We start from the raw sequence: 9,440 nt of genomic DNA, 5'->3' as shown, positions 1-9,440 counted from the left end.
AAAGGAAAAACCCTAAATTTAATTTGATATTCGGTAACTCCCTGTGGTTTCATGCTAGTGCAAACCAATTGGAACTCCAAAAAGTGTTTGTGTGGATCTTCATTGGGAAAGCCATGGAAAGTGGGAAGATGAAGAATAAGTCTCGTCTTTAACTGAAACAGAGTCCCGCCACTGGGAAAATTTATGCATAATGGTGTCTGAGTGATAGGAGCTATGGCTAGCTCTCGAATCGTTTGTTCTTCTTCTATCATTGGGATTTGATCTTCTTTATCTCTATCTACTTCAGAGTTTGTCTCTAAATTTGATTCTATCTCTGAACTCTGCTCTTGTTCTTCTTGTCTTTTTCTTTTTCTCGAAGCGCTTGTACGTGGATTCTTCGTGCTAGTGTTTCGATCTCCGGTTCTAGATCAACTAATTCACCTAGGTTTCTTCTAGTCATAAATTAAAAACAAAGAAAAATAAATCAGTACTTGTCATTAGTCCTTGATAACGACACCAATTTGATAACCGTCATTTTGTTATCAAAATAATTCATGCTTTTTAATAAGTAAAATGGGAGAGTAGTATAGAGAAGTAGGGTCAATCCACAGGAACTGTGGTGTTTCTGATTTAGTAAAACTCTTTCTTCATGTAGAAAAGATAGAATTTCATATTAAGATTAAAAGATAGAATAAAATAAAATAAATAATAAAAATGGAAAGATAATAATAAAATAATAAATAATAATTTTTAAGATAATAATAAAGATAAAAAGGGGCTTTCAAATTATTTAAAAAAATAAAAAGATAAAGATTAAATATACAATTAAATAAATAAAATAGATTAGGATAAAGAAAACTTATGGTAAAAGCAGCCTCAAACTTTAGCTTTGCCTCAAATTCCTCGAATCATCGAAATAGATCTTTATTTCAAGATTCACGTCGGCTACCTGTCTACAAGAACAATTCCTTGTGACTATGCTTATGTACCGAATATCCAAGTGAACTCTTAAATTTTGGTTGGTGAGTTGATCTAAGCAACAACAATGTTGTAGATCTTAAAACGTTGAAGTTCGAAAAAGCTACCGACTCGGATTATGTTTTTTCAACAATAATTGATTCTGATCTCAGTTTCCTCTTAGCAAACAACTTTACTAAGTGTGTTCACTGGAAGTCGAATATGCTTCAATAAGTCAATCCTTCTTCCCACGTTAACCCTAACAATATCCATACCAACGTTGACTTTTGGTTTTGAAAATCATTTTGATTTGAAAATAATCCCATAAAAACAGAAAGAAAAATCTGAACCAATTTAAGTGCCTTACAATTCCCATGTTTGGAATTGAGTCTTCGCTTCATCCTTGGCTTAAAATAAAATTAGTTAAGCATGACCAAAGTCATACGTAGCATATTTGAAAATGAATTTTAAAAGAAAATAAAGAAACATGCAAAAAAAACTTGAAAGAAAATAGAGAGAAAGCTAGAGAGGAAAAATAAGATAATTCCTAAAATTCTAATTAAAAAACTTAAAACTATTTTAAACAAGCTAAAGATAATTCCTAAAAAGAAAGCTAGAGAGAAAAAAGAAGATAATTCCTAAAAAGAAGATAATTCTAATAGCCTTCAAATTTCTAAAAACAAGCTAAAGATAATTCCTAAAAGAATATATTAAATTCTAATTAAAAAACTTAAAACTATTTAAACTAAAATACCTAAAACAAAAATAAAATAAAATATATTTAAAATAATATCCTAAATCCTAATTGAAATACTAACATCTATTTAAACTAAAATACCTAAAACAAAGATAAAATATAATGTTTAAAATATTATCCTAAAACTTGAGTTTAATTCAAATCTGAATTGCTGAAACGTGCGGCTAATCCATTTGTTCTTCTAGAAGCACTGACTGGACTTTCTAGAAGGTGTCGACGTCATCATCTCGGCGGATGTTTCATGCCCAAAGTCATGCCCACTAATTCAACTTTGATTCCGAAAATAAAAAACTGTAGAATTCTGTCCATTTAGTACAATTTCCAAAATCTGACGTCCTGCATAGAAAATGAATCAAAATGAATCAAAATGAAAAAATAAGCCTCAAAAACCAATGATTAAGGAGTAATTTAAAAGCAAAATATTAACTAAATTAAGCACTTATCACATGGCCATGCTCGAATAATTTGATATGAGATATCACAAATTATTCGTTAATTATAGTCCACTCTAGATATCAAGAAACAATATATGGGCTATACAAGTGTCACTATTTCAAGACTTGTGCATATTCTAGATATAATGGACAAAATGACGTAATTCATAAAATAGTTAATCATGAAGATGATATGTTGAATCATAATTTCTTGTAGCATAGGTGACAATGATATATTGTTATATATCACTCATTGTATGTAATATTAGAATTGTTCTAATAATTACTAATAATGTTACAAGAACCTATAGGGTCCCACCCTAGGATTGAATGAGCAAAGATGTACAATTTTTGTATGTTACTAAAATATATATAGAGTTAATATATGTATATTTGATATACATATGATTTTAATTATCGTGAAAATAGTAAGTAAACATTAAAATAATGTAATTTTGATTACAACTCTTTTAATTGATATTTAATTTAGAATAATTAAATAAGTGTTTAAATAAATGTTAAAGATTGTAATTCAAATTATAAATCTTTAATGGATATTTAATTTGAATTAATTAAATAATATTTTTAATTAATTCGAAATAGCTTAAAATCCCTAAAATGTTAGAGTAACTTATATATTTAAAGTTAGGCAAGGTCTAGCAGCCACTTCTTCTTCAGTCATTTTTCTCAAAACTATTTTTGGGAAAAGTAAATTTTGCTCTCAATTGGGTGAATTAAGTAGAGGCTGAGACATGTTTTTGTGGAGGCTTACGATTCAAACCGTTCGTGATCACAATTAGTCGCTATTGTCTTTGTTGTTTTTCAAGGAACAACATTTTGTCCTAGTTTTGGTTTTTCGTACTTGGATCGCTAGTGAGACTGTCGAGTTTTTTTTCCACTACGCCATGGGGTGTGCCGACGGTCCTAACAGATTGCATAACGACTGCACTATCTTTGAAAATTCCTTAATAAATCGTCGATATAATCCTACATGGCTAAGAAAAGAACGTACCTCCCTTACCATGGTAGGGTAAGGGAGAGAGAATAATGTCGTCTTAGCTTTATCGAACAACATTAGAAGAAAAAATGTGTCATAGAATCAACCTTCATCGACCATAAAATGAATTTTTTGTAGTTTGAACAAGGTTTAATTATAGGTACCGTTTTGAAACAATAAATAAATTATGAAGGCATTTGTTAAAGTTGTTACCATAAATAGTAAAGTAATCCATGAATACCTCTATACCTTTCTTGATGTAGTCAGAAAAAATATTGAGCATGCATCGTTGAAATGTGGCAGGTACATTGCATAATCCAAATGGAATTTGTCTATAAGAAAATGTTCTGAAGGGGCAGGTAAAATTGATATTTTCTTGATCTTCTGGTGCCACCGGAATTTGGAAGAAAACTGAGAATCCATCAAGACAAAATAGTGAGTCTTACTAGCTAATCATTTTATTATTTGATCTATAAAAGGGAAATGAAATTTATCAAAAAATCAGTTTCAATAAATTCATCAATTGCAGGCTCAAATATATCAACAAAATTTATACTTTGAAAAGTATCAGGATATCGTATTGCTTTATAAACATTAAACTTAACGATCTCACCATATAACTCCATTGTAAAAATATCGCTTCTTACGTCGATCTTTGTATTGGCAGTTCTAATGAAAGGTTTCCCAAGGAGAATCTCAAATAAAGTATTAGATTGGTTGTTTTCCATGTAAATGAAACAGAAATATATCAAAAGGATTAGTTCATTTACCATTACTAAGACATTCTCCAACAGTCCATCTAGTAAATAACTGAGTCATCCACCAATTGAATGGTAATTTTCATGTCCTTCAAGATTTTGGCTAAAAGAATGTTGTAAATAGATAAATGAATCACGTTTATTGAGGCTCATAAGTCGTACACCGTGCACTTTATACCCAATTTGCAGATTTTGCAAGGTATGGTAAACATGCCATGGTCTTCAACTTCTGTGAAAGCCATCGTTTGAAAATCATGAAAACATGATCTCCAAGATTTACTTTCTCATGTCTAATAAGCATTCTTTTGTAGTGCAAAGTTCTTTAAAAAATCGGTCATACCTTGGAACCTTTCGGATTACTTCTAAAAGTAGGATTTTGATCTCAACTTTCTAGAATACATAAATGATCTCCTTCTCCTCAGCTTTCTTGTCTTTATTTATTAGTCTCAATGGAAAATGAGACATCACGACATATGGAGAATCCATTAGATCAAACATTGATTCTTTTTCTTTCTTTGGGTTATAACATTATATTTCTCTTGGGATTTGGCGTCACTTGCTTCATCGTCCTTCAAGCCAATCGCTTCTTCATTCTTTTGGGATTTGTATCAATATCCTCTCAGACTGGGTATTCAAAAAAATTTAGCTTCTTAGAGTGATGGAACTCACATTCCCCCGTGCGTTCACTTCTGTTTATGAGGGAAGTTTATTGTCTAATTCTAAGCGGCCCTCGATTTGTACTAATTGATTGGTATTCTTATCAATCTCTTGTAAGTATGACTCTGTACGATTTTAAAATTTATCTTGGGATTGCACCAATCGTTCTATAAGGGACTTGAGTAAACTCTTTTGAGGCTAGTATGGTTGCGGTGGAGGTGGCCGCTGTTGATAGGTCAAATTTGGTCTTGGATTTTACACGTAGATAAAATTTTGATGTTCTCACCATCCCAAATTGTATGTGTTGCTGTGGGGATTATATGGCCTTTCAGGAGGCCCTGAAAAATTCCCCATGGCGTTCACTTGTGGCATCTTTCTTCTTGTAACGTTCGACAACAATTGGTTGGGTGGTCTGGCATCTAACATATCCCGCATACTCTGGCTGATTCATTCTTTCATGCAACAATAGAATTGATGACGTTAGTTAATTTTTTGATTTTATTTTCAAGTTAAACGATGCTTACCTCATGAACCCAATGGCTAGGTTCACTCACAGCACCAAACTACTGAGAGTTGGCTACCATTGTTGAGAATAATTCCCTTGTTGTGTTTAGGGTCATGTTGACGAGAGCTCCTTCGCTAGTGGCGGTGATCATTTTCATTTTCATAGGAAGCAACCCTTTATAGTAATATTGAAGAAGCATATGTTGGGTCAAACTGATTGTTGACAACTCATGCATAGCTTGTTGAACTGATCCCAGTGTTCGTAAAGCGATTCCTCGTGTTTTTGTTTAATTCCAATTATGGTTCTCTTTAGTTCACTTGCCTTCGTTAATGGGAAAAACCTGTCAAGAAAAACACAATTTAAATTAGCCTAAGTATTTATCAAATTTGAAGGCAAATAAAATAGCAATTCTTTTGGAATGTCAGATAAAGAAAATGAAAATGCTCGTAATTTAATTTGGTCTTCGGATACTCCCTGAGGTTTCATGCTTGAATAGACCAAATGAAATTATGCCAAATGCGTGTGCGAACTTTCACTAGAAAGGTCGTGAAAGATAGAAAGTAGATGTATCAATCTTGTTTTGAGTTGGAAAGACGTTTCTCCTTGAGGAAAGACGATGCAGAGTGGTTGTTGTACCGTGAGAGCTACGACTAGTTTGTGAATAGTTTGATCACCCATTGGAGTTGGTGGTTGTGTGTCATGTGTTGGATTGGTGATTGGTGTGGAATTGAGTCTTCAAAATTTGTTTGCTCTTTTCGTTTCTTTCTTTTCTCTCGAAGTGTATGACCGTGGATTTATCTGGCTCATGCTTCGATTTCTAGATCAAATTCTTCTATGTGCCTAGATTTTGCCTACTCATAAATAAAAAAACAAGAAAATTAAATTAGTAATTTGTCGTTGTCCCTAGCAACGACACCAATTTGATTGTGCGTCATTTTCATTTGAAATAAATTTAGCCTTAATCTCAAATTAAAGAATATGAATGATAGTATAGATAGTAAGGGTCGATCCAGAAAGACTAGGAAGTTGATGAATTCCTCTCTTTTGACCTTGATTCAGGTGTGATTTGTAAAGAAGAGTAGACAAAGGAGTTTTTGGAGAGTTGAAATAAAAATAAGATTTGAAAGAAAAATAAAGAAAGTAAAGTAAGCAAATTAAAGTGAAAATTCAATTGGTAAAAATCAGAATTTGGCTAAAGCCTCTGCCTCGATTTAAATCGATCCTTGAATGGGATTTTACCTTAGGGCTCACACCGGTTACAATCTACAAGGCTCAACCTCTGTAACTTGTTTTTCTCTCAAATGAGTCCAGAATCTAAAATTAGTTTTTAGATATCAACTCTTTGTGAATTAATTGTGACACTTGTTTATTAATTCAACACCTTTAAATTTTGAAAAACTCACCTCGAATTGTACTGACTCAATCGAGAATCTAAATCGATTCTAGTTTTCCTTAGCAGACTGCTGCTAAGTGTGTGCACAAGATATCAAATGTGCCACAGGTCGCTCCTTCCTCCCAACTGTTAATCGAAACCAAAATTCAATTCCAACGTGCACGTTTTGAAATGAAAACACTTTGATTGTAAAATGATGGTCGATTAACTATCCTTTATTTTTGATAACTGAAAATATAATCCTGAAGGGTATGATGTGCTTTTTGATTCTCATGATTCAAAATCGAGTCATTGATTTAGCCTTTGGCTATAGAAAACTTAGCTAAGCATGATTGAATTCATGCTTAACATTTTATAAGAAAGCAAATTAAAACATTAAAAGAAAATAAAACAAAAGAAAAACTTTTATAAAACTTAAAGAAAGAAATAATCAATAGTTGAATGATGAATTCTGAATGCTTAGAGGCTTACCCCAATGTGGTATTTATAGTCCTAAAAACCCTAAAATATACATTCAAATTAAAAAGATAATTCCTAAGGAAATAAAAACAAATCCTAATTTGAATTTGAAAAATGCGGCTGAGTTTCCCATCTATGCCAAGCTGCTGACTGAACCTTCTAGAAGCTGTTGTATGGATGCCACGTCAACGAAGTCATGCCCCAAGTCATCCCACTAATCCAGTCATGACTCCAGAAGATCAAAAATTGCATAATTTCATCAGTTTTAACAACATTTATGGAATCTATTGTCCTGTATTGAAAATGAACAAAGAAGGCCAAGTTAGCAACTTAAAATAGCTAATCAGGGAGTAATTAACCACAAAATAATGCATAATTTAAGCACTAATCAATTATATTATTTATATTTTAATATATATATATATATATATATTATATTTTAAAAATATTTTTTGACATTTTTAAAGTCTTCAATGTCTGACTAACTTATAAGAGACCTCCAAAACCTAGACTATCCTTTTGAGGTTTATTCGAATATAAAAAGGGGATTATATTATAGTTTATCATTTATTCATACTTTATAATAATTACAATTATATAAATATATTTTATTATATTTTGATTAATGATGTCCACGCACACAGAGGAAAGTTATTATCTTATTAAAACAAAAAATATATTTTAGTGTTTTTATTCATTCATTCAATTATTTTTATTATTTACTAATCGATTTACATTGTGTTTGATATTTTATCCATCTTGTACTTCTTATTTATTATTTTTACATCCATGAATCATGCTTTGATTTCTCATTCTCTAAAACAATTAAAGGTCTAAAACAATTAAAGGCAATGTTATCTTGAGTCGCATGTTAACAAAATTACGTCAATCATGACTGGATTTCAATTTCCGTTAATCTATCTTTTAAAACAACCTTGGGTGAATTAAATAATTTTCATCAAGTTAATTATTTTAAAAAGAGATTCACTCATTTTTAATTAGTTGAAAATAAAAGGATCGTAATTTAAATTTTAAATTCCACTACTTAGATAACGTAAAATCGAGAGGTAACAATTTTGGGTGTCGTGCGGGATGCTTACCCTTCCTCACGCGTAATCGACTCCTAAATCCTAAAAATTTAATTTGTGGTGAAACGTAGACTGATTTTTATCTTGAAAATGATTTTCCTTAAAATTATTTTAAAATACATTTTAAGGTATTCGATATAACTAAAATGATTTTAGGACTTCAAGTTTCAAACTAAACCAAAATTCTTTTTTTTTCAAAATAAAGTCAAAATTATTGTTAAAAAATGGTTATTACAGCTTGCCGACTCTGTTGGGGACTTGTTAGAGAGTCAAGCCTTGTTCGATTATATGTTGTCCGAGTTATTAAAACAACTTTGAACCTTTACTTGAATTATAATCCTTTTAATTTTAATTTCAATTCTCAAAATCATGCATCGTATTTTTATTTACTCTTGTAAATAGTTGTAATAATGATTGATTTTTACTTGTTAAGGTATTCAAAAATAAGTCTCGGTTTTTTATTTATGTTAAAAGGTTTGTGAGTTCCTCCTCACATGCATCACGTGCATTTGCAAGTCATAAGATCTATACCCAAGCTTTGTCCCATTAAGTGGGAAGAAATCGCTAATGCCCTTAATGAGCAGCCCCGCATAGGCTAGTGAATCACCCCGGAGTACATGTTGTTCTGATCTTCATGAGCAGCCCTTCGTGTAAGACATAAAGAATGTACTCCCTCGAATTGAACTCAATCTGCTTAAGTCTATAATGGATGAGGATTGAGGGATTGGTAGCCCAAGGGGTCACCGACAATAAGGACAATTCGAGTACCTTTTCACGATAGAGCCGAAACCATGCATATAGTAAACCCTATATTAGTCTCCCAAGGTAGAGTCATCTCGAGCCTCTATTTGTTAGTAGGTAGCGAAATAAGTGTATACAAAGGAAGAACGGCTCTGAACATATCCCTTTCCTTTAAATTCATAGAATATTTTTTCAAATAAAATCATGTGAACCAAATACCATGTAATTAGGGTTGATTTCTTCGAAATAAATCATGTCGCGTACAAAGCATGTCCGGGTAGGTTTGCTATTTTAATAAAAGCATGTTTTGGTAGAAACCATGATGAGGTAGGTGTTATATTCATCTCTAATTAGCACTTTTATCTTCATTGATTATGTTACTTGTTCTAACTCATTTTCCATTTTTTGTTTCATTTTTTGCCTTTCTGCATTGCATAATCATCATAGAAAAACCAGAAGTTATTGATCTATAGATGACCCTTTAATTAAAAAATTCCACAAATAAAGGAAACATTTATCAATCAAGTAGTCACATACACAGATATACACCGACGGCTAAGGAAAGATCAAAGAATAAGGGATACCACTTGAAGATCATGCATCAAAATTAACTGATAGAACATCATATGAGACTTGAAAATGTTCCTTTAATCCAAGAAGCGATGCAATAGTAGATCCTTATCTATGATCGTTCCACCAGTAATCATCAAGAGTG

This window comes from Hibiscus syriacus, unplaced genomic scaffold, assembly GCF_006381635.1.
Source record: "Hibiscus syriacus cultivar Baekdansim isolate YM2019G1 unplaced genomic scaffold, ASM638163v2 tig00116959_pilon, whole genome shotgun sequence".
Taxonomy (NCBI): domain Eukaryota; kingdom Viridiplantae; phylum Streptophyta; class Magnoliopsida; order Malvales; family Malvaceae; genus Hibiscus; species Hibiscus syriacus.
The sequence above is the reverse complement of the archived record's forward strand: the minus strand, read 5'-3'. Positions refer to the sequence as shown.